The sequence below is a fragment of the Saccostrea cucullata genome, unplaced genomic scaffold (assembly GCF_032062105.1).
Source record: "Saccostrea cucullata isolate Sc308-1 unplaced genomic scaffold, CSIRO_AGI_Scuc_v1 ctg8451, whole genome shotgun sequence".
NCBI classification, from domain to species: Eukaryota; Metazoa; Mollusca; class Bivalvia; order Ostreida; family Ostreidae; genus Saccostrea; species Saccostrea cuccullata.
The window spans coordinates 1-27,806 of record NW_026926794.1 but is presented as its reverse complement, the minus strand read 5'-3'; the positions used below and the strand labels follow the sequence as shown (position 1 = coordinate 27,806).

The following is a 27,806-nucleotide window of genomic DNA, read 5'->3' as shown; positions in this document are numbered from 1 at the left end:
GGATAATGTCTATTAATTTCCTTGTATCTGATGGGCAGGGGAACGGGGTGTGTTTAACTTAAAGAAATCAAAACAGAGACATTAAAAGTCGGGTGTGATTTTATAGCTGTTATCGTGATCAAGAGTGATAGGGTCTTAGTCCCTCTCTAAGATAAGATTTTTGGGCAAACTCGATGTACCTCGATCTTTTTCACGCTCCATGATCCCTTAATGTCCGAGATTCACCGAAGATAACACTTCAAAGAAGCCAACCTGATGCGTATCTACTTAATAATTCATTTGATGTGTTTATGTGAGAAAAATTACATGTAATCATTTTAATTCAAATTCCTACACCAATAAGATTTTTTAGTTCTTTTGCTAGACATTTATGGTTTGGGGAGCTCACTGATTCAAATGTAGAAATAAATTGATATTAGTGTAAAAGTTTTAAAAGAAAATTTATGGACTAGAAGTATTTATTTTTTTTATATGTTCACCTTTGCAGAATGCATGTATTCTTTAAGTATAGTGCATGCTTGTCAAAAAGGAAAAAAAAGTTTCCCTTGACAATGATTTCTATGCAGAATACAAAACATAAGCATTCTAAAAATAAAAATTTTATATCAAAATAATAGCGCTTTAAAAGAATAATTTCCTTAAATTCAATTTAAACATTTTAATGTACGGTACATAATATATCATTCGGAATGGCCGTATGACTTATTTGTAAACTATTTGAACGATTCACTCGAGTTCTTAATGACCCTTGTCGAGGTTTTCTAACAAAAAATAAAATCATTTCGATAAACAACCGATAACAACGAGATCGATATCAGTTCATAAATAACGGACTAACTTTGGGTTTTAAATCTTTGTCAAAAATTATTTCAAATACATTTTGAAAAGATTTTTGAAGCCGATGACATGCGACATTGAATGACAGGAAGTCAGGAAGAGGTCAAAGGTGAGTCTGACCACGTGGATACCGGAATTTCACAGTCTGGGGGAGACAGTCGGGGAGTCTGGGAGTACTCAGTTACTTCTTCTCTTAGTGATACTAGTACACACTGTAATTATGTACATGTATCTTGGGATATAGTCATTTTTGAATCGCATATGTAGCTTATCCTTATAGATCATGAAAGGAAACTAAATTTCTTACCACCAGAAGATATAAATGGTCTTCGTTCCACGACGTTTTTCTACCAACTTTGCAGTAATAATACGTCTTTGTGGTCTTTGGACCATGTTTCATTGACAGCGCTGTTACAAATTTGAAGTAAAACAGAATTAAAAACAAAATAACCCTTGTAATTTCCCTGAAAAACACGAAAAAGAAAAGGGCCAAAAAAAGTATTGCAGAAATGGTACTAAAAACATTTACACAAGACAAGTAATACAAGTTTTTATCTCAGAAAAATTAATCACAATAAAATCCGAAAAAACTTCAGAAAAATTCTATTACAAGGATAGGACAAAACCACAGAAAACACTGAAATGATTCATTAACTATAATTAACGTTATTTATGGTTTTTTTAACACACATGTATTCCTCATAAATATATGAATTAGTCAACTTAACTATCGAATTGATCAATGTTTTGTTTTACGGAAATAAGATTAAAAGAAGATATACTCCTTTTTCTTTATTCTTTTGGAAAAAAACATGAGATATTCCTCAAAACGATGATTTATGGTGTTATGCGAAAGCGATGTATATATGATAGATGATGATAATTTATATATTTATACCCCGCTTGAAAGTGGGAAGGTATTATTATAGTGATCGGTATGTCCGTCTGTCTGTTACGCTTTGGGGTACCTATATCTCTTATCCGCAACTCCTCTTATACCGCGGAGTGAAATTTAATGAGACTTTCACAGATTCTTTATTACATAGTGCCATAAAATATATCGTGCTCCTCCTGCTTTACTTTTTGATCTGACACTTATTTCGGGTCTCCTAGAGCAAAACATGGACGTTGCCATTATAATGATATGGGAGGCGGGGGTATCATTTAGTGAGCTCAGTGCTCACGATGGCTATATTTTGTATTTACATGTACCTCCGGATTAAGTCTTATTATAATCATATCGAAAATAAAAATGCAGATGTTCTATATAAAAAGAGTTTTCACCATCCTTTCAAAGGAATTAATCCTTTTGCAATTTAATAAAATCAAACCTTTTTAAAAATGTAATTAATATGCTGTGAAATAAAAATTACATCCTGGTAGTTTTGGTGAGGACAGAAAAACAAGGATACAAGTCGCCATACGTACCTTGGTCTTGTATGGCGGATAACAAACATCAAGTATAAAGCTCCACATCAGATCTAGAAACAAATTGTTAAAAGTCAAGATCGGCCACATATTTTCATTGCCATATCTTTAACTTGTACAATCTAGATTACACAGATCAAGCTTTAGAATTTCAACACTTATGAATGAATGACTCCAACATTAACAAGTCGAATAAAAGAAGTCGGAAAGTTATTTCTTGTAATTGTTAGTGCTGTATTTGCTCTGCAAGTTTCCTGCTGTCGTTACGATTGTTAAATTAAAAAAATCATTTTTCTTCCCTCAAATTGACAAAAAAGATTGAATTCCAAAAGAATCCAATGTCTGCCTTTGGTAGGTCTTTAGCAGACCAAATGTCGTCTCTGGCAGATCCGTCTATTGAAATTATTAAAAGCAACTTATTACTTTTCACAAGTGGACATTTTGCAGATTTATTCTCGGCTGAATACTTCATATCAATGTTTGTATAGTTTTGGCCCTACGCATTGTATTTACTTTATTTAAGAAAAAAATTATTCCAAAAAAAAAAAAAAAAATGGAACGAATTCTTTCTTTTCATGTACGAGGATGACAAATGACAAGCGAATTACAAGGTAATTTCCAACGATACATGATTATGAAAAATGGATTTTACAAGACTTACTGCGGTAAATGCGAACTTTTTGTATTAGATTGTAATGATGTTGTTCCATACTAAATATTCATGATCATTTTACACAGTACCTTTTTCGGCAATTTTTGTTCAAAATTTGCGATAATTCCCCATTCAGTCATATACTACATGTAGTATCTATCTAATGGATCAAATATAGGACTATTTTTACCAATAGAATTACTGAAACACCTCATCAGCAATATGCATGTAATAAATTATCTTTTCACTCTGGTGGCCGACATCCAAAAGTTTTGTAAAAATCCTTGATCAATATTCAGAAGTCGGTGTTTAATTAAGTTACATCATTTGGAAAGAAGTTCTTCGACAACAAATTTAATTTCGATAGAAGCATTAAAAGTATCGTTTCAATTTGTCAATATTCTTATCGCGTAGTTATACAAAATGTGTGAAACGCCACTTCCAAATTGATAACGCCATTGGTAGCCATATTTACACTAACTAAAGCACGACAAAACAGCCCAATACCACAGAATCAACTCATTATCATGTAGGATTTAACATGGACCGTACATAATATTTGCCTGTGATATTATTAGTGATTGTGAGAATGTGATTCCGGGCAACTGATTTATAATCTGACCCAGAAATGACAGTACTGTTACAAGTGTTCTCCTTTAAAAGTTGACATAATTTCAAATATTCATAAAATATGAAAAAATAATTAAATTAAGAAAGAAAGTTTATTTTATGATAAGCTAAATTGTTAATGGTCCAGCGAACTGAATTTTTACACAAAAAATCCAAGTTTAAGCAAATTAAACAAAAAAAAAATATATTTTCCTTATAGACTGATTAGATTTACTGAAGGCAGAGTAGGTCCTAAAGAGGACTTTCAGTGCCTTCGTTACTTATGTCTTAATTTTACGTATGGAAATCTTTATATTCCTCGCCATATATGAAAAACTTGACTTTTTAATACCGTATAAAACTCCTTCTTCCATACATTTCATATCTAGGATAGGTCATCAATGAAATTACTTCCGTAAAAATCACTCTGACTCCACACTTAAGTACTCTGTAAGTTATATTTTAAAGGCTGCTTCCCAGAGTTCTTAATAGACAATTATTTTAAGACCAGGTTTGCAACAGACTTTTAGGATATGGATAGGCACTACTCGTACTCCTTGATAAGACGACCTTGTTCTTTTTTTAATTCCTTCAAGCAGAAGACACAGAAACAACTGAATTGTATACACAAACGAACTTTTCAATCGTCTACTTTCCTTAATTTACAGTATGTAGCAATATTTTAATAATACACATACTGCAATATTGTTTACCTCTGCGTTAAATTTTTAATAACCCAGGGAGCCCACTGACAGATAAGTTGATTTCACAGAGATTTCAAAAAAAAATCTCCTCGTTTTAACTTTTAAGTCAACGTTTCGAAAATTCTATGATCGTTGTAACATTTTGTTTGATCATAAAAATCACTCAGTTGTATTTTGGACTTTTGGTTGACGTGCTATAGTTTTCAATCATATGTTTTTATGCTAGATTGGACCACAGAACGTTCAGTGTACCCGATGGAATACATACTCGTAGTGTACACGACTAGAGTTTCCAATCAACAGAGTAGGTTTAGTCCTCCTTGACACTCGATCCCACCTCTGGATTTTTCAGGGATGCGTGTATTCTGTCCTGTTCAAAGATTTTAACTGTTCTTTATCTTTGTCTTTTCCATTAATTAAATAATACTTTAATAGTATTACTTATATATATTTTTTATCTCCTGAAAGTTCCTGTTACATTATACGTATTATCATTACACATGTACTTCAGCATCTTGTTTTCTATAATTACCATAAGCTTTTTGTATATACAATCAAGAGCACTAACCCGGATCTGTTCGTGGTAACATGTTGGGAATATATTTTGTGGAGAAAAGAGTCTGAATAAAATGAAGTTTTTCTTCGTTAAGAGACTCAGTCTGATAAGTGCTAAATGGATGCTTTTTTTAAAAATCAAAAGTTTTAGGATCTGCAATAAACTCTCAATTTAGGTTTGAGGTAAACGCAAAAATTGCCATATAATGTGCTGTAATTAAGAGAAATGAAAATATGGGTGAGGTTAAAATGCATTTTCGTTTAAATTTACTGCATTAAGCCTAAAATGACAAGATAGTCATCTTTATCTGTTATAAAACGGCTTTTAAATGTGTTCTGTATGAGATGTAGAGTTTATGTGGTTTGCATAATTTTTTAGAAGTAATTTCAAGAAAAATCTTTTTATGACTAATACCTTTTAAATGCTAAGATTACTTTATAAACCAGTTGCAATAACTAGCAAAGGTATAAAAATGGCAGTATTAATATATCAATGCGTCAGTAGTCAAGATAAATGTTCCAACCTACATGCACTCGATCTATAATTAATTTTTGCAGAAAACTTCTCTTCAAGAACCACGAACGATAGTATTGTTCTCCCGCCTACCTCTAAGTCAATTCTCAAAAGTTAACATATTCGAATGATTTTCAAAATTTTTATAGATATTTATATGAATTTTAATAAAACGTTACTTTTTGGGGATACCAAAGAGAGATAACTCTATAATTTTGGTAAAACTTGAGTTTTTCACTATAGAAATCAATGGAAAACGGAAAATATTTTTAAAACATCTTTTCCCCCTGTGAAACAAAAATTCCTTTTTATTGGTAATATGAACTGTCATTTTACAAATTTATGCCAAAGCTTTTTGTGTTTCACGGGGGGGAACATATGTTTATAGACAAAAAACGAAAAAATGCTGATTTTTCACCAATTTTAAAGCTATTTACAACTAAATAATTGTATTTTATTAATTTATACATGTTTTATTTATTTGCGTAAAAAACAAGAAAAGATATGAGATACATTTTATGATATTTAAGACTATTTCAAAATATGGTGATTCTTGAAAATTCGATTTCACTAGAAAATATCGTCTACCCCCCCCCCCCTTTTTTCGAGAGCTTAAATTAATGATAATTTACTACCTAGCGCTGGAATTAAAATGATTAATCAATTACCATAGAACTGTTCTTTGTATTAAACAAAGATTTAATGGACAAATTGCCATTAAAATTGAATTTAATGGGTGCCAAATGTAGGCGGGAATCAAGAGTTACAGTACGTAGTTCTTTAGGGTTTGAAGCATACTTTCAATAAAATCTGTGAATTACTAAGGACCCTTTCAGTGGCTATCAGTTATTGTGGAAAAACCGAATAGAAATGATTCATGAATCCAATACAAATGGAATTTCGAGACGGACAAAAATGCACAATCCTAGCATAAGGCGAAATTTTAAGATTTGCCCATTTAGTAAAATTATGGCACGCTGGTGTCAAAAGAGGTCACACTAATGACCCGGCTGAACACCATCAAGGAGAATTAAATTGTCATTATAAGATGGAGAGAGGACTACGCGACGGATTATAGGATCACCCGATGTCTGATCTTCAGAGTTCAAGTATGGACCTCGTGATTTACCTCAGCGAGAGCACTGCACAGTGGAATTGACAATAAATGATTAGAAATGCACACACATATACAGAGAGAGAGAGAGAGAGAGAGAGAGAGAGAGAGAGAGAGAGAGAGAGAGAGGCAACAAACATGGAACATGGTTAATGAAAAATTCTTTGATTCACTTATAACATAGTAATCCTGACACTTGTGAAAGGATACTAATTTTTTTCTAAAAATTCTTAGGGGTTGTATATGGGATGGAATGGGGTTATTTTAGTGCATATATGGAAAGGAGAGGGTCTGAAAAAATATAATTTAGAATAATGGGAATTTTGCTATTAAGTGCGTAGTAGGAAGGGTGTAAAGAGGCCTTTGTTTACCTGTTCCTCAAAGGGAAATGGAAATATGCAAGGTAGGGGTTATTTGCGGTGCCATAGCAAGATTTGTAGACTACGGATTTTTCTGAGATTTGAAAATATTTTTGGCCTTGAAATGTTCTAGCTCTGTGCCAAATTGCAGGTGAGTTGAGGCGGTGATTTTTTAAATAATTTTTTATGTTATAATAAAGGAATGTATAGAAAAATAACAGGTAGTTTGTGTACCGCTTGCCTATCAAAAGGGAAGATACTTCAATCTGAAGTCCTAAATTTTGAAAAGAGTTACCTTTCTTAGCTCTTTGTGCCTTTCTCTCCATGGAAAGATAACTCTTTAAATCTTCATTCTGACCTCAAGGTATTTATTATTTATTGTATTAACGCATACAAAAAGTCAAAGTGCTATCTTTTTGAACTTTAAAAATTATATTTCCTCTTTTTTTTTATAGCTAACTAGATGAAATCCAGAGAAATGAAATGAAGGTGCGGGGAGTAGAAATTTATCATTGAATAATTCCAATGGTATTTCTTATAACTTCTACCGACAGTAAGCGAATTCGAAGATTTTACATGTAGTTACAGTACCCCCTCAAAATTATGTACAAACTTCTTATCAATTTTATTAATCTATGTGTTCTCTCTTTATTTTAACACATATATTTTGATACCTTTCGTATGTAAACATCGTACTCCCTTTTATCAACTGTTTCTCTTTGCATCAAGGATAAAATAAACGAATATGCACATTTCCCCGAGTAATTTATGGACACATTTTTAGTTAAAATAAACTTTTTGCAACTTGGGTATAAATCTGGTATATCTATATAATACATAATACTTAACTGAGGGAAAAAAAAACACTCAAATTTATTTATTGGTTAAAGCACATTTTAACTGTTTTAGTGAAAGGTTTCGTGAAAACTTCAAATGCACCAATTTTACTTTATACAAGTGTATATCAACAATAAAAATAGGGGTCATCTAGCCCTGAAGGGAAACATGTTAATAAACAAGCAAATTTAAAGAATTGCTTTCCCCCGCTTTTTGTGTCGTTGTGAGTAAGATGTCATTATTTATGGCATGTTGTGTCAAATATGAACACCCTATCATATGTCATTAAAAAGTTATCACCAAAGTTGATTTAAAAAAATAGTTCAAACATGAAGGTCAAGGGCCCAGAAAGCGTAATCGGAAATATCTTGTCACAGGTAATGCACATGGCAAATATGAAAGTCCTATCTATTCTCAAGCAGAAGTTATAATTAAAAAAAAAATCAGTAATGAAAATAGATCAAACATCAAGGTTCAAGGTCACGAGGTCAAAAATCATAGTACATTTAGAAACAGGTATGACCTTTGAAAAGATAAATGTTAGGGTACACTTTTAAAATACATTTTACATGAATCACAGAAGAACATTACAAATCATTTCTTTGAGCTTGTTTTCCTTTGGAACATCTGTGAACAAACATTCTGTTTTGTCTTTCTGATACATGAAAAGCGTCCAAAAATCATTTGGAATTGTTGTGTTAAACCCTGATATAATAATTTTAAGTTTCTGGTGTGTGTCCTACTTAGAAATGTTTACAATGTAACAAAGATGAAACTCATAATTTGATTTAATCAGCAATGATAAAGTCATCAGGTTTCTGCATGCTTTTCTGACACATCATGTACATTCTTTCTACTTGTTTGTCTTTGTTCACAAAAATTGAAATCAACAGTACTTAGCATTCCATATAAAGAAATATGAACCCTAGCTATTAGAAATTTTGAAATATATTTGTGCATCAATGCATTATGTTTAACAAATCAATCTCTTTCACTGTGATGAAAATTGTCTTCTTCACATAACATGCAGACAAAGAACTTCTTTGGATGATGTCATTTTCACATGTAGAAAAGAAACGAATTCAACTAAAACTAAAAGACAGTCATTAAAATTTTAAGGACATTAAAGGATGATATCAAGACCGAAGTCCAGGAATTGATAAAATTATATAATTATCATCCAAAGATGTATATGTTTGGATTTATTTTTTTAATTCACAAGCAAATGATATGCTGCCATTTAATCTTTCAAACTTTAAAAAAAAAGTTGTATACTTTTGAATTAAAAATTTCAAAATCTAGAGGAGTCTTCCCAATACCTATCTATTTATGACTGAAGGTATGTAAATCACCAGAGTTGCTGTACTGCACCATTTGAATAAAAGTTATATCCACAGTCTTGACTTTTTTTCCCTAAACCTTATTTCAAAACATATATGATTCCAACCAGTCTTTATCTATGCAGTGAAAAGATTTTTACAGACTTCTAAGGTATTACATAGTAATAGTCTTTAAACATCTTTGAACATAGTGCATATGATTTACATTTCAATTCTTTCCAAAGAATATGCTATGCCACCCAATAAAGCTGATATAAAGTCACTAGGTTATCACAAAATGTTATAGTTACAACAACTGAATTTTACCCAGGAGAAAAATGATCCAAAAATCAATAGAAAATCTCCGAATCTTTCTTTACTTATGATGTGAATTTTGCAGGTTACAAATTATTGTCAAAGGTAGATATCTCAATAATCACAAGCTTTGACCCTGACAAAGTGTCCTATAAAACTAAGTGTATTACTCTAACCTGTTCTGTGTAGTAAGCATGAAGTCTAATGGTTGATAGAAATATTCAAGATATTATTACATCACAGATCAGGGGACACTTAACATCTTTATGGGGGTCCTATTGAGACCTATTAAATTCAAAATAGGACACACACACACACATACACAAACAAAATGTATTTACAGTTCCAGGAAAGTAATAATTACACCAAAGCTAGCTTTTACACATCTGTGTAATTTGTTAGGGGTTGTAGAAATAAGATGAAAAATAAAAGGTTTAAATGTATACTTCTCATACATAACAACTGTCTTCAATATGAATTGGTAAAAATAAAAGTCACATTTAGATACTTTGAAGTCTGGGAATTTTTTTTTTAAAGATCTCATACTATCAGAAAATAACAATATCAATTCTAGGATTTGATTAGACCTCATTTTGTTAAGGGCCATCGCTTGCAACCAAGATGGGACAGGATCTCGGAGATGACGCCCCCACAAAGCCCTGCAGCAGGACATTTGCCACCCAGAACCCATGCAAGGAACAACAACAACCGTGCTAACACCCAAAACACAGGTTTAACTAGCACTTCTAGCTCTCCGGGCACCAGGGAAGAGGTTTTGGATCAAGAAGATACGTTCGCTTAAAGCTTGTTGGCTGGTCTTGTGTCACAACTAATAAATAAAACCAACGGCCCTTTTAAGGGCCATCCAATAGTACAGAAAATAGGATTTTTACAGAAAACCAAGGTATTACATAGTAATAGTCATATAAACACCTTTGAACATTGTACATTTGATTAACATTTCATTCCTATTCTAAGAATTTGCACCTAATTTTTATAAAGTCTATAAGTTATCACACAATGTTAAAGTTACTGCATTACAGGACTCAAATCAGTAATCTCAGTTACTAACTTTTACCCAGGAGTAAATGATCCAAAAAAAATCTATAGAAATATCTTATTGATTCTTCATCTGTGTACTTATGATGTGAAGTTTGTAAGTTACAAATTATTGTCAAAGAAGTCATCTCAATAATCTTATGCTTTGACCTTGACAAAGTGTCCTTAACAACAAAGTGCATTCCTACAATCTTTCCATATGTAATAAGTATGATGGATGATAAAGATATTCAAGATATTATTAAAACACAGATTATGGGACACTTGCATCTTTATTGGGGGTCTTATTGAGACCCAATTTAAATTCAAAATTAAACATGATACATACACAAACAAAATATATTTACAATTCCAGGAAAGTTAAATAATAACATTAAATCCAGCATCTGGATATCTGCGTTAATTTCTAGGTGGTTGTAAAAATTAGATGAAAAATAAAAGGTTTAAATGTGTAATTCCCATACATAACAACAGTCTTCAATATGAATTGGTAAAAAAAATAAAAAGTCACTTTCAGATACTTTGAGGTCTGTGAGAATTAGTTTTTAAAGAGCTCATGCTATCAGAAAATCATATTTTCAATACTTGATTTGACTAGATCTCAGTCTGATAAATGATTACACTTTATCCATAGTCAGTGTCTGACAGTGAAAGATACAATCCTGAGTCCTTTCTTTGTCATCCTGTAAACCACAGTCTATGACCGTATTGGTTAAATTGGTTGGAAATCATATTTATCTATGTTCTTCTTAAATCCTCCATCTTCTTAAGTTTGGTTTTCTTGTTTCAGTGTTCCAAGAGAGGATATTCTGTTAGTCTTTGCATAATCTGAAAGTCTTTCACCATTCTAAGAGTAGACATAGATCATTTCCATAAGCCCTCACAAGAGAATCCTGAAAAAATCAAAAAAAATAATGTCTTAGTTGAAAAAGAAAAATTGTAATGCAATATAAGCTTGATGGAATTCTAAATATAGACAAAAAGGGTATAAATACAAGTTGTAACATAAGATTTTGACTTTCCATATTAACCATGGGTAACACCTCCAGTAAAGAAAAGAGTAAAGGAATGAGTAAAATTCAGTTTGGAGAGAGAATTCTTTCAGAGAAAGATGTAGACAGAGGTATACCAGTTAAAATAAAAAAAGATGGCACTAGTGAGATCATTTCTCAACAAGAATATAACCAATTAAGTCCAGAGAAGGGTGATCCTAATGTTGTCAGAGATTACATAGAAAGACCCTTGATTGCAGAAGAAGCCAATGAGGAATATAACCATTTATTACCAAAAGAGGGTAAGAATTACTTGGATTACCCTGAAAGACCTTTGACTAGAGAAGAAGTCAAGTTTATAGATGATAAGAGAAAACAGTTGTCAGAAAAAAATGTTGTTAAAGACACATGATTTTTAGCCCACAAAACCATTTGAGATACAAGGATTACAAGATACAAGGATTAATGGAGGAAGTCCAAACTGAACTCTTGGAGGACATTAAGGCTTATTATGAGAGTAACTTTTCCAGTATTTGTTTATTACAAAATTATGTATTCTAATTAAAAAAAAAAGTTTTAACTTTCATTTGTTGTGCCTAAGACCATTTAAATTGACCTTATGATCAAGATTGTGATATATACATTCTCAATCTAATTAAAATTTTAATCAAAGGATCTAATTTTAATTAGATTGTATACATTCTGATATTATCATCTACGATGTCTCTATGATGTCTACCTCAAAAGATTGAATCAGGGTATTTGTGTTCAAAGACCTGAAGAAACTATACAGACAGATCTAAGATTTTGGAAGCATGCATATTAATGAGGTTAAAGGAGATATAACACTAGATTATTATAAAAGAAAGAACACAAACTCATAGAAATTATATTGAAAGTACCTTTTATGAATAAAGTGTCATGCTCCAAAGTATTATTTTTATAAACAGGAGAAGGTTTACAGCAGTCCCATACACTCAGAAAAAGATCTTGGTTAGTAGAAACACCAGGGAATGTTATTTCCACACAATCAGATCATCTTACATCAGTTATAAGGTTACAATCTTTATACATAGTCAAGAGGGTCATTAAGATTTCTTTTATGGTCATCCTAATGAGCCACATTATAGTATTCTTTCCCTTTGATATAATGTTAATATTAAATGGAAAATTCAGAATTCATCAGCAATTGAAGTCAAAACTTCTTATCTTTACCAACTATGCTATTAAGGAAGCTGGGGGTTTACAAATTAGCCATATTTAACTTATTCTATAGATATGCTATCTTTAGCTGTTAACTATCATTTGGCAAAGAAAAACTTCATACATTTTAGTTTTAAAATTTGATCATGATTTTTATGCCTTTTCTTGTGAAGGATATCAATATGGTTTAAACATGACCATGACCACCAAGCCCTCTTTATTTTAAAAAAAATCATATATCATTTACTTATCAATTCCAAAATATAAAAATGCATATGTAAATAAATAAATAAATAAATAAATAAATAAATAAATAAATAAAAATTACAATTGTATCTCATTGAAACTTTACCTTCAAGTTTGTGTGTTTCTATGTTGATTGACAAACTGTGTATTTCCAAAGGAAGACCAGCAGCCAGGCTTCACTTCATAGAGAATGGATTATAGATGGTTAAGAACAAACCAATTCTTCCATGTTGAGGACTGTAGAAATAAAACCATTTTGTTAATATGACAGAGTACTGCATGAAACAATGCATGTTTAAATACAACATGTACAATGCCAAAAAAGATCATGAAAATATTTGTTTTTAATCTCAAAAAATTGTTTTTAACATTAACTCCAGGTGAGAAAAGTTCATCATGTTATCTATAGATAATAAACAAGCACAACTACTGTATTAATATCATAAATAAAATGATTATCAGATTAATTATTTAGACACTAAAAAACTTACTATCTTTATGATATTGATTTCCATTATCAGATGTTTTTTATCCATTTTTTTTATCCATTTTAAAATATAAACATTTAAATAAAACAGAATTAAATAAATGAAAATGATATCTCATTGAAACTTTACCTTCAAGTTTGATTGTTTCTATGTTGGTTGACTAACTATGTATTTCCAAAGGAATTTGGGCAGACAGGCTGAACTTCATAGAGAATGGATTATAGATGGTTGGGAATAAAACATATCTTCCAGGTTGAGGACTGTAGAAAATATAATCATTTTGTTAATATGACAAGGAACTGCATGAAACATTGCATGTTTAAATACAGTGCCAAAAAGTTCATGAAAATAGTTCATCATGTTATCTTTAGATAACAAAAGAAGCACAGTTACTGTATTAATATCACAAATACAAAATGATTATCAGTGTAATTTTTAGACACTAACAGACTTTCTCTTAACAGCATATTCAATTTTGTTTAATACCTGTCAGTACAGCATACAAAAAGATATTAGCATATACAACATGTAGTCCTACATTTTTTGAAAAGCTCATTACCAAGAAACAAAAGTGAAAATGAAAATATATGTATGCCATATCTACCACATATTTAGAATCAAAACAACGATAAACCTTTTGTAGATTCTTACTTTTTCTTTTATTACATTCCTTATAGATCACAATTTAGTAAGTCTGAATTCCATGGGTAACAGACATAATGAATTATGATATTATATCATAATTTATGCAAAAGGACTTATTAACAATATGAAGTTTCCTTAGTATATTTTAGACAAAATAAGACTGTGCTTATATGAATGTTAGAGATATTAGATCACATAAGAATTACACAGTAATTAAATTAAACCATATAATCATGGTTAAATGCAAAGATGACCTTCATAGGAAATGTAAACAAAACAAAGACAAACTTACCAGAATTATCCAATTATATGCCCAATTAAATAATCCAGTGAAATAACATCTCAGCTGATCCTGAAAAAAAGCATACAATATTCAGTGATACACAAATTAACCTCATTTTACAAAGGAAGTAAAGCAACAATTGACAGACAAACAGGACAGAAATGTAAAAGATACCATATGTATTTTACCAAAATTTAGTAAACATTTTTTCTGATTTAAATTCAATCACAGAATGACCCATCATAGTAATATTAAATACACTCTGGGTTACATGCAAATTATACCTTACATGAACTGAGAATAAATACCCCATTTACATTCATATAAACTGAATTTTACATAACTAATTACTCTTTTAACTGATGTCACCATTAGTATGTCAGAATATTCAGGGTGTACAAATCATGTATATTCACTTTTAAAGTACTCAATATATATTTTACATGTTGATGTTTGAAATCACTGACTAAATAAAATACATACATGTATATACATGAAGGTTTAAAAAAAAGGGGGGGGCACACATGTTTATAGATTTACAGAGATGCTCAGACTGAGTTTTTCCCACTTTCATTGGGCCACTGTTGCACCAGAATGTAAAAATATGAGTGACAAATAAGGCAAAAGATTCTGTATATTTCATTAAAAAAGATTTGAGACAAAAGATTCATTGGCATAATATGATCTGATTGATTATCTCCATATCCTTCTTTTGGTCACTGTGATTAAAGATTCATAGAAATATTAGAAATGACAACTGAGAATATCACTTTAGTTGTTTTAAAAGTATGTATCAGTATTTTATAAGATATGCTAGGAGTCTCCTCATAAGAATATTTAGAATACTGATCCAATGAAAGGAATGTGAGACAATATGATCATAACTCATGCAAAAAAGATTGATCAACATTTTGAGGATCTTTTAGTGTCCTAGTGTATTTCAGGGTAAACAATGGCAGTGTTTATATGAATGTTCTAAACATAAGGTATATAACACAGTAATAATGAATAAATACAAAGATGACCTTCATAGAAAATGTATAAAGAAAAGTTTGTTAAAACTTACCATGTAACCAGGTAACTCAGTAGAGTAATATTCATTAAATAATCCAGTGAAATAACATCTAGGCTGATCCAGGATTCAGCTGTTCAGAACTTTCTTGGAAGAAAAACGGTAGAAAATCAGTTTTGGTACTGAAATCCATAGGACCATACTGTTATTACATGAAGTCTCAAGCGCTGTGAAAGTCTGTGTTATTGTGTCAAAATAAGCAGCCATCGCAGCTTGTGAAGGACTAACATGACGTCGCTGCCAAGTTTATGACGTCACAATGCATAGGTAAGCTCGCTGACTAGATAGTTTACAGAAAGATAAGTCCAACCTATTTTTTGCAAGATGATGCAACAGGTATAATAAGATGATGCAACAGGTATAAAAAAGATGATGCAACAGGTATCAAAAAGATGATACAATAGATATAAAAAGATGATGCAACAGATATCAAAAAGATGATGCAATAGATCTAAAAAGATGATGCAACATATGTACTGAATTGACCCACTTATCCCCTCCAGGGGCTGCACTCTCTTGACCCACCTATCCCCCCAGGGGCTGCACTCCCTTGACCCACCTATCCCCCACAGGGGCTGCACTCCCTTGACCCACCTATCCCCCTCCAAACCTGCACTCAGTTGACCCGCCTATCCCCCCAACCCCAAAAGTGCACTCAGTTGACCACCCCATCCAGACCGTTTATACTACTAACAATGTCATTAAAGATTTCATACACTGTATATATATTATTTGAAGAATGTGGGAAATTTGTATAATGAAACATATGGAGATAACGAACAGTTTCCAAACTCAAAAGTCCATAAACCAATACAAAATATGAGCAATCACGGACCTCCAAAACATCAGAGGTGGGGTCAGGTGCCATGGAGGAGTGAGCATCCTCTGTCGACCGGTCACAGCCACCGTGTGCTCTTTGTCATGATCAGAAAATTACAGGAAAATCCGTTGTCAATTCAATGTATGAATAATCCGTATGAAAATCATCAGTCAGTAAGCTATCAAACTATTTTTTTCTTTCTCATTGCACTTATTTAATTTAGAATTGTTTTTGTAAAATGTGAAAATAATTTATTGTTTTTTTTTACACGTCGAATTGTAGACGGATTCTTTCTATTTTCAAATCTTGACAAGGAGCACACGACGGATGTGACCGGTCGAAAAGGGTGCCAACCTCTCCATATGACAACTGATCCCGCAACTGGTGTTTCGGAGATCTGTGTTTACTCTGCCCCTATATTGTTTTGTAAGACGGACTTTGAGTTTGAATACTGTTCGTTATAATCATATATTTTATAGACTGAATGAAAAATTTACAATATTTCTACTTGTCTAAGCTTGCAACAATTGGGTCCTTATTTTCAAGATTCAAGTTTTTGGTATTGAAATACTTGTGAAACTTCATGTGAATGCGATTAGAGAAATAGAATGGTCTTAGCAGGATCTCTTTGGTAAGGGAAATATTATTTAAAACACTATATAATCTGGTATATAATGTAAACATTAAATAAAACTGTTTCATAAGAACATCGCCGAGACCCCTGGTGTTTATGAAACTTTATCATTAATTTTGTAGATCTATGCTCAGTGATGTAAAGATTTAATGTCACGATTCCACTGAAATATGGCAAATGAAATAGGGAACCACTGTTTTTAATTGCAGTCAGACTTCCCAGTTATTTTAAGTACCAATTATTCGATTCACAGATTTATTGTGCTCGACATATGTTAATAACTCCACTAAAATTATTATTCTTGAGTTAGTGAATACGGAAATATGATGGCTACATTACATGAGTATTAACGGTTCATTTAGAAATAAGATCATTCTGAGAGAAGATTAAAGAATTAACAATACAGTTTCTAGGTTTCCTATTCGAAGTTGACTTTCAATTGGTTTGTTTAAATACTGAATACAGTTACTGGAAAATCTCATTGACATAACATTAAAAGGATTTAGAAAAAAAGATTTTAAATCTAACACATGTGCGTGTTTCAAAAGAAGACGTTGTAACTTTTTTCTTTGCAATGTGAATAGAAAGAGACACGTGCAACAAATCAAACTTTACAAGTTTATAGTTTACTCTGCTCATACCTGTTTGAAAAAATCGCAGTGGGAAATAAAAACCCCATTCGTTAAATGGCTCAAATTATCAAACAATTTATTTTTCTCACTGCACTTATTCAATTTAGAATTCATTTAGTAAATAGTGAAAATAATTTATTGGTTTTTTTTTTTACGAAAAATGTGAATTTTTTTTTATTAAAGTTTGAAATTTGTAGTTTTATGAATATATAAAATACCGCAATTGAAATCACATCTTAACATGAATTGCACTTGCTATATAGCATACATCAGTACATTTGAAGTAATAATTACATTATAGTATTGTATTTATATGGATTGTCTTTTGAAATTGGTTGTGTGTGAATACCGTTTTATGTTAGAATACAAATGCATAAAAGTAAGCATAAATATTTTTTTTTATATTTTTAACTTAAAGGTGTTTTTTTTAAAAATCATGTAAGGTAATATCTTTTCATGCTCTCTCTCTCTTTTCTCTCTTTCTCTCTCTCTCTCTCTCTCTCTCTCTCTCTCTCTCTCTCGCTGCAAAAAGGCACATCGGAATTTATGTTTACCTCTGTGAGAACTTATTCAAAGTAATAACAGAATACACGCAGCTCATTGAGAAACAGAATTGAATGTATTGAGTTCTTTTTAATAATAAAGGAATGCATTTATATTAAATACCCTTTGCTTTTACAAAATATTGATAATAATAATTCACATGAAAGGTTATTTAATATTGTGCAAGCATGTACAGTTTTTTTAAAAAGTCTAAATTAACCAAAGGATAAAACTCTCTCTCTCTCTCTCTCTCTCTCTCTCTCTCTCTCTCTCTCTCTCTCTCTCTCTCTCTCTCTCCCCTATGAGAGTGTTTTCATATAAAAATGTCAAATTATTATTACATTTATACCACAAAGGAATTAAAAATCAGAACTGTTATATTTAAATGAGTTTTTTAAGCCTCCATGTCTGCATGTTAGACATGAATATTTAATCTCCGACTTCGCAGCATAATCTTAGATCTGATCTAGACTTTGATGCTAAAATGCGAGTTTTAAATGGAAAATACCACGTTGCACTTCTATATAACCTCACAGACATGTAGCAGACTTTGGCAGTGCTTTAATTTCAAATTTTAAGACTATAACTGTCAATTTATTAGAAGAATTTTATCTATCTTTATATTTAAATGATAAAGTATATTAATATCAGACTTATTCACAACCTTCCAAATATCTGGTTCCTATTATAATGAAGGATCATTGACCCCCTGTTCAAAACTGACATCGCTAGAGGACACAATTGTACTTATTAAGGCAATGAACCCCCGGCAAAACATTACAATATATCTCTATTGTCTGCTTCCGTTATATTGAAGCTGACATACTAAAATTATTAAGTGTTTTATTGAATTAATTATTTTGTGGGTTTTTTATTACCTCTACTTCACAAAGAAATGAACTCTTTTAATTTCTGATTTCTTCAACAATATCTGCAATGTTCTTGCATTATAAGAAATGTACTTCAACAGTCAATTTCATACTAGTAGTTAGATATCAGAGCAGTATGCATTAGATTGCATGTAACCCATTCTTAGTGGTTGGTGATTCAACAAACTAGGTTTGTTTTCAAATAGTATGAGAGAGAGATAAAGAGAGATCAGGATATGTATACCTTTTGTTTCTTATATGTCTAAAAAGTTCAAAGAACAAAACTAAAATTTTTCGGATCATCCGAATTAAACTTCAGAATAGCACCTCATCTTTGTCAAATTTGAACATTTCAAATTTTGTTAAGATTTAAAAATAAGAACACTAACTGTACACTGAGGGTGAGATAACACGTCTCACTAGCCATCTGGATAGTGCCACGAAAAATTCTAAATGTTACAAGGCGCACGCGCACTTACATTTATGGTTCGCTGTAACATCTTGCAAATGGGATATCATATAAATCATGGACTGGAACTCTAAAGTGGATTTCAGTACTGGGATTTTAGAGTTAGCCTTAAAATCTCGACATTAGGAGAAGGAAACGTTCTGCCCTCAAATCCATATTCAAATAAATTGACATTTGATTAATTAGTTATATAAACATCCTTTAAAATGTTGATTTATCAATAAGTAACCAGTTGAAATCGAATAAAAATTTCCCAGGGGTCTGCAATATCTGTTACATATTTGGATATTTCACTGACTTTAGACAATAAGGGCCAACTAAAATTAAAGTGTATGACATCTGGATTATTTGTCATCGATTGATTGATTGTATGTTGATTAACGTCCATCTCGAGAATTTTTCACTCATATCATATGGAGACGCCACCACTTGCCGAAGGAGAGCTGCAAATTTTGTCCTAATTGGCACTCAGGGCATTTTAGCAGGAAGGGATCTTTTTCGTGCCAGCACTTACTGCGACACGGGACCTCGGTTTATACGGTCTCATCCGAAGGACCGGACTCCACCTCCCACAGTGGGATTCGAAACTCCGACGTAAGGATTGACTCTTTACTTCGCGACTCTAGAGCCGACCGCTCTTACCACTGCGCAATGCGGGCAACACTTTATCACATTCAATTTTCCTTATTTATATGGTAATACCCAGCATATGGTGCTGAGGTCTCTCGACGTATTCGAGAGAATGACATCAACATTTCTGTCGACAACTTCTCTTATATAAATAAGTAGAAATATACACCTTACACCTGTACATGAAGATTATATGTCTCTGATGATTCGATTTCAAGAGCAGGCACTACCACCGGACATTTTCTTCAACGAAGCAAACTATTGATAAACGTGGATATCAACAGTCTCGTTTAAAGTCAACATCTCGCAAGTTCTATGGTCGACACACTGATTTGTCAGGAAATACGATCCCTTTTTTAACCGAATGATGACTAACATTTTTCATAGTATTGTTCTGTCACTGTTTATACACAGCATTGTACATGTATACGGATTTTTTTTTTCCTTTTACCCGAACATGAATGACGAGGAGTAAACGGCGGATTTGTCCGGTAGACAGGGGTTCTCATTTCTCCAATGCTCCTGGTTCCATCTCTGTTGCACTTTTAAGGTACTGGTGGATAAGTTGAAGTTCTAGGGATTAATGACCTTGACAGCAATTATAGCTTAATTATTGATTTCTATTTAAGCTGTCACATTTATACCAAATCTTCGGTCATTTTTTCGCAATTGACTTATTTAATTCCGTATACCTAATTAATATTCCGTTTACTTCTTAATACAAAAGGATCGTGACATCAACAAGTGATACTTAGACCTTGTGCGTACCTTGTGAGAACGGAATTTTCGGATACTTTCTGGCCTGTTCACATTTTGGAATTGTTAGTAATTTTGTTTTAGAACGATCACTGTTGGTTTTCTTCCTCCTGTTCATTACTCAGCCCCTAGCTTCCAGACGATAAATTACACTGTGCCTGCAGACGAAAGAAATTAATGTCTAAAGTCATGTCATTACAACCGCTCAAGACATAACGCATGGAACTTGTATATAACATAATGAGTGTATCAATACTACTATTATGTAATTAGTTTGTGTATAAAACTTATCTGATTTACCTTTGCAAACTTGCTCAAAGTTCTTTAGTTAATTAATATGTTTAAAATGTTCAATTATGTTTTTTTTCCCTACTTGTCAGTCGAATTATCATAACCGTTCCTGGATATATATTTATTATCTGAGATGTTTTGAAGCCATTTAACGATAATTTAAATATTTAGCAACGTACAAAATGAAGAACATTCCTATCCTTTTCTTTACAATTTTTCATTAAGAGACACAGAATGTAATGTTTCATGAACAAATTATCATAGATTTTTGTCATTCTGGCGAAGATCAAAGCAAAAAAACTCTTAAGCTCTGGGGTGCCTTGCCAGTGGCCTCTATCCAGGTTATTAGCAAAGAATGAAGACCAAAGAAAATTGACATGAAGCAACATATTGAAAATACCAATGATTCACTTGACAAATTAGCAACATCTGTGAGTGCAATTAAATTCAATATCTCGTGGTAATGTACTTACATCTAGAGTATGTATAAAATTCAAGGAAATTTTCAACCTACAAATTGTCTGACTTTTAAAATTTTGTTGTTGATGCTTTCATTTTTTTTTTATTTTAAGAATATGACTAAAAAGACTAAATATGATAATTAAATATATTGAAAAAAGCAAATATATGGACCTCCAAAAAAACAGAAGTGACTAAATAATGTTTCTGTTCAAGTTTCTATTCGAAGAACTTCTTCACTCCATTAATCACGAGATCTTAGGAGACACGTGACCTGACAAATTTCTGAAATGATCCTCAGAACAAAGAGGTATTTTTTTTATCAGATGACTACAACTCAGAATCTTCACAGCTAGTGCAAACATGTGCAATATATGAGACATGCCAAATCTTCTTTCGATTCGTAAAATGATTTGACTAAAGCTATTTAGCGTATATAATCGATAAAAAATAAGGAAATATTGTAAGGGAATGCATTACAACATTAATTTTTTTTTTTTTTTTTTTTTTTTTGTTTATTTGTTTGGGTATTTTTGACACTTTAACAGATTTCTTTTAAAAATGAAATGAAATAAAATCTACATCTACATGAGCATTATCAATGAAATATAAATACATACTAGTATATGAGATAATTTGTTGCTCTATACATCAGAAGTGGAAGTGCTTTTTATTTAAAATATGAGTGCGAAGAAATCATAAAAATATGAAAAAATCTTGTCTCGCGAGTGAAAGAAATTTCATATTCAACAATAAAACCTTTTTTCTTTGCCCAGGGCTGTTTTTTCGTGTAATGTTCTAAGCTGTTTCATGATGGTTGAACAATATTTATTTATTACAAATAAGGAAAATTGATAATTCTATAAACATGTACATGTATCAATATAACCATTTGAAGAAACTTATGCAGTTAGGTTTGTGTATTTCTATTGCTTTCTTTTAACAGCCTAGAGAGGAAATTCGTAAGTCGTTCATTTAGGGAAGAAATATAACGAGTTTTCCCGTCCTTTTGATATTTGTAGTGAAATTCCATTATTTTGATATTTTTAATTTATACAATGTGAAAGAATATCTTTTTTCAGTAATAAATTACAGTAGATCACTTTTGAAAATATATAAACGGTTATCACTTTTAATCAGAATTTAGCTAAGATTTAGTGAGTCCATCAATAAAAGCTTACTGTGCAAAAAAAAAGATGCAAAATCAAAAGCCGAAAGATAAAGTTCTCAAAAACTAGTCAAGCGAATAAAGGAAAATTTTGACACAGTGGCATAAAAAATCTTCACGAGCTTCTCCATTTTCAAGTAGCAGGCTAATAATTACTGTTTCACAAGCTATCATCTCCATACATCAAAAATCTTAAGACTTTTAATTTCATACTATACGCTGTGAAAAGATCTTGAGATGTCGAGGCATCGTGTGGTTCCTATTACGTAGAAACACACCAAGAGTTGCGTTGAAGTTCTCTGAGTTTCTGGCGAGACTGCCAGGAGGAACAGACGTCCTTCTAGAAACAAGAACCTGGAGGAGTCTCAGTGAACATTAAAACTCATGATATAAGTCTGGATTAAAGATCCTCCTTTAATTCTATATCTTCGTCAGATGAGGTGGAGATATAATGAAATATTTCTGACTCCCGACATTAACCAATTTAAAGAATACTAGTTGACGTCGTCTGAAAGCCGGAAGTCACCAGGAGGTAAGATAGCATTATTAACTTTTTTCTTATTTAATTCAATGCAATACTTTTGATATGGTGTATTTTCCCCAAAGCTTTTATGATTACTAGTATTTCAAATGATTGGTACTTCCTCATCTAACTCATAAAAATCATGTAGCATCACCGAAAAGTAAATAAAAATGGATTTTCTAGAGGGATATAGTTTTATTTTAATAAATGATTTACCAAAATACCTTTTTATCAAAAATACATGTTTGTTTACATATGTTATTTAGCTTCCCTATGAAAGTTTGTCATTCATAAAGACACCCATAGAATTTGACAGGAAATATGCCTTCTGTATCATCTAGAACATTAGCTTTTCTAAGTTTAGGGGTAACCAAATGAAGATAATTGAGAGAGGAATGGTAAAAAAACAATTGTTTTGAGAAGTATGTATGTCATTACCACCTTACTTATCTGTTCTGAAATTACGTTTGTCACTTTGGTATTGGTATATTGATCTTTATATGACTTTGTTGATGTATATCTAGTTTACAAGCATGTTACTAATTAACCAACAAATATGCATTCGAGTTACGTAATGCTCACCATGCTTTGTTATAAAAGTGAAGGTATTTTCCATCTTTTTAATCCAGTATTTCTGATAAAACTTCAAAATGATTTTAAAATTTGAGTGAAACATAAAGAATATCTGCTGGTAATGTAATTAATACGGATTGATTTTAAAACAAATGGGTGAAACATATGAAGATAACGAACAGTATTCAAGATCAAAAGTCCATAAAACAATACAAAATAGGAGCAGAACAAACACGGACCTCCGATTCATCAGAGGTGGGATTAGCTGCCATGGAGGAGTGAGTATCCCCTGCTGACCGGTCACACCCGCCGTGTGCTCCTTGTCATGATCGAGAAATTACGGGAAAATCCGTTGTCAATTCAGTGTAAAAATAATGGACTAACAATTGGTGTGAAATACCTCAGTCAGTATTTGACTCAGTGATAAACTGCATTTGCTAACAAGATTATTGTATCGACCATAGAACGTACCAAATGATGACTTTAAACGATATGCTTGTTTGTTCAATAATTTACCTCGTTTTAGACATTTTCCATACGCAGAATATGCTCTTGCGTATCGAATCAACTGGGATACATAAACTCGGTATGCAGGTGATGAAGGTGTATTGCTGCATAAGTAATTAAAGTTGACGAAAGAAAAGTTAAAGTCATCACGTTTATTTTAGAGTTTGGTTGTTAGATTACCATTAACGTCCTTTTCATGTAAAATATCCAAATATGAAACTGATTTATCAAACCCTGTGTAAATCTTTATAAAATTAGTTTTTTGTGTGCACTGTGATGCTTTCAAAAATATATATCAATCTTTCCTCTTTTAACATTCAACATAAATCACATAATTTAAGAGAGCCTGAGTACACTTGATTCTCTAGTTGTTTTTTTTTTTAGTTTCTTTGTATCTAAAATGATCTATGTAAGGTTTGAAAGTTGTTTTAAAATAGGCATACATTCATATAATTTTTCAGCTTTCTCTAATATCTATTAGTTTTGTAAAAATGGTTTTCTTTTTCATTTTTGTTTTACTTCAGAAACATCCAAAAATACATTATACTATCTGTTAAAAAATACCAAAAAAAAATCAACTGTGAAATAGGAACTAATAAATATTAAACATCCCAAATAATTCTTGAATTTAGAAAAACTCGTGAAAAGAAAAGTAAAATACTAATAGGGTATGAACTGCTATAGGCAGACATGTTCGTATTTGTTAATAGTTAAGAAGTGTGTTGAAGAGATTTCCACCATCGACACTATTAAGCATTCGCATTTTGTTATTACGAGTTTTAATCCATTACTCTGCAATAACGCAGATATTGCCCAAAGATGTAATTAAGATATATAAATGATAACAAGGAATTTTCAGCTCGGTTGTAATAAATTAAAAAAAAACACTCATGTACTTTACACAGCAGGCAGATTAAATTTTCAAAAAAAGTTTAAAGAGGGTTATCCGAATTTACAATGTTTAAATTTGGTAGCAATTAAAATTTTCAAAACAACTATTTCAAGTTAAGTGTAATACCCGATAAATTTGAATTCATCAAAGTTTTGAAAGCATTTTTCATATCAAGTTTTTAATACACACATTCAATATGCTGCTGAATCACAGTTGTAAAATCACTTGATAAGGAAAAAAAAACACGAATTGATAATTTACATTTTATTTTTATTAGTATTAAGAAAGGAAAAACAATCAGTCAAAACAAAAGTAAATTTAACAACGGGCTTAGTGAAAAATATTGAAATAACGAACAGTATTCAAGATCAAAATAACATAAAGCAATACAAAACAGGAGTAGAGCAAACAAGGACCTCCAAAACATCAGAGGTTGGATCAGGTGCCATGGAGGAGTGAGCATCCCCTGCTGACCGGTCATTTAAAAGAGAATAGATAGGAGAAAAGATAGAACGGATAAAGAAAAGAATGCCCCATGTCCAACCAATCCCATCTTCACACTAATAAGTTAATGGTAGAGGGATTTCAACAAGCTCCTTTTAAGTTAGCATTTCATACATTTAATGGTCATACAATGGCCTTGTTAGCAAATATGGCCTGTCATAGGGTCGTTCTTTGGCTGACCTGTCTCATATTAATCGTAAGTCACGTGTTTTAAAAACTGAATTGACCAGTAAAGTTACGTCTACCTAATCAACACAGAGGGGTACACAGCGGTTGTAAGCGGTCAAAATGGATAAATAATCCGCCAGGCACCTGGCGAGCTCACTTTTGATCTCCGTCTCACTTTTGCTAAAGAAATATATAGTGGAAAAGTGAGACTTAGATCAAAAATGAGCTCGTCTAAGTTTTATGGCCCCCAGGTCTGATCTCACTTCCGGAGTTTCTAGGGCCGTGTTTTGTGCCTTCTTGTATATTTGCTTTGTTGTTTATTCTTGCTTTTTGAGATCGATTATTGTTCGTTGTCTTCATTTTTTTATTTACTCCCATGTCCACATAATACTCTATCTTCATGTCAGTATTGAAAGTATATCCCGTATGTCCACCCAAGCTTACCAACTAGTCAGTGATAACAGGATACATTCTTTTTCCACTCAACCTTATCTTCTACTCCGTTACAAGAGAATATTTTTCTGATCCAACAAACCTATTTCCGTGTCAGCAGTATCTTTATACACTCCTCAGTCCTTACTTGTCATCTCCATGTCCATCCAATCCTATCTACATGTACTAGGTACCCCAAGACCACTAGTTATTGTTGGTGGTATAGGGAGACCATTAATGTCAACTTAGTCCTTTCTGCTAGTCAGTGGTTACAGGTTCTCAGTAACCCCTGTACACATGTTGATATATATAATAGTCAGTGGTGCTAAGTCGAGAAGACAACCAAGTTTATGATTGCAGTCTGATGATTAGTATATAACAAAGTTAAATGTCGATCGTGGAAATGTTAAAGAAACATTCTACATAGCAATGTTTAACTCGAAATTTAAGACAAAAGAGCAAACTAATGATAGGAGGAGAGGTTATCTTTACCCTTGTTCCTCAGGTGGCCATAACGGTCTGCATGTGTTGTTTTAAACAGTTTAACTTAAAACTTTTGTCATAAAAATACACACAAAACAAGGAAAAAGAAGAAAAAACAAGGAATTTAATGTAAAAATAGAAGTTTCGAAGTCTTATAATTGATTCCATGATTAATATTGAATTTAAAAATTCATAATTATATGCCTCAAAACATCTCACTGTAGGATGTAAAAAAAACATTAGAAATAAAACCAGATGAAGCGATACAGTAGCAAGGTCATGATAAAAGGTATTCATTTCAAATTTCTGGAGCCAAGAGATAAACACTGCAATGTTTTCTGATAAAAAGATAAACAATGGATTTGATCTATAAGCTATTACACCATGGTTATGTAAAGTATAAATATACATCACAGCGGGTTGATTTTCTGCTGACAGGAATATATGTAATCTGAAATAGCAATGGTTGTCGATAACGCCCATAGTACAGAAAGTCAACAATCAAAGCATTCATATCCCCCCTCAGAAAGCATTAACCTGGCGGATCAAAGACTAGATGTACTGTATATAATTGTTTATCACTTGCACTGTAAGAGTGTGAATAGTATACGTAAACTTCTGAGTATGACATGTCTTATTGCTTCTTTCGAAGATGTAAGAAAAAATCTTAAGTGGTGTGAATACAATTGAGTATATATCCAAATTTTCGATTGTAAAATAATTTTTTTTATTTTAAGGGTAGTATGACGACTGTTGAAATAGTTCAGAATTCAATTTTAAGTCTGGTAAAGACTGTTTAAAGGGTACTATTTGGAAAAGCAAAGAAGTTCTTGATATATATAGGAGAACATTAGACATTACAATATCAAATGACAGAAAGGGTGATCTTTACCCTTGAATGAGAACTTTTGTTCGAGTTTACGTTGAACAAAAAAAATTATAACTAAACAGTGTTCAATACCGTTTTAGCTCACCTGAGCTGAAAGCTCAAGTGAGCTTTTCTCATCACATTTTGTCGGTAGTCCGTCTGTCCGTCCGTCTAGCTGTCTGTCTGTCTGTAAACTTTTCACATTTTCGATTTCTTCTCAAGCATCACTGGGCCAATTTTAACCAAACTTGTCAAAAAGCAGCCTTGGGTGTGGGGAATTCAAGTTTGTTCAAATGAAGGGCCAAGCCGTCTTCCAAGGGGAGATAATTATGAATTAATGAAAAATTATGGGGC

The 27,806-nt window shown here is 31.9% G+C and overlaps 1 long non-coding RNA gene across 2 annotated transcripts; it reads right to left on the bottom strand.

Annotated features, from left to right (window-relative positions):
* Positions 1-10,810: 10,810 nt before the first annotated feature.
* On the bottom strand, positions 10,811-15,367 carry LOC134272664 (uncharacterized). Of its 2 annotated transcripts, XR_009993250.1 has the most exons (5): positions 15,226-15,367; positions 14,169-14,228; positions 13,361-13,491; positions 12,850-12,980; positions 10,811-11,195 (listed from the first exon to the last, which is right to left on the bottom strand). It is a non-coding gene; the product is annotated as an uncharacterized LOC134272664 (long non-coding RNA). The 2 variants fall into 2 exon arrangements; XR_009993251.1 differs by lacking the exons at positions 14,169-14,228; positions 15,226-15,367 and adding an exon at positions 13,718-13,819.
* Between the last annotated feature and the right edge of the window lie 12,439 nt (positions 15,368-27,806).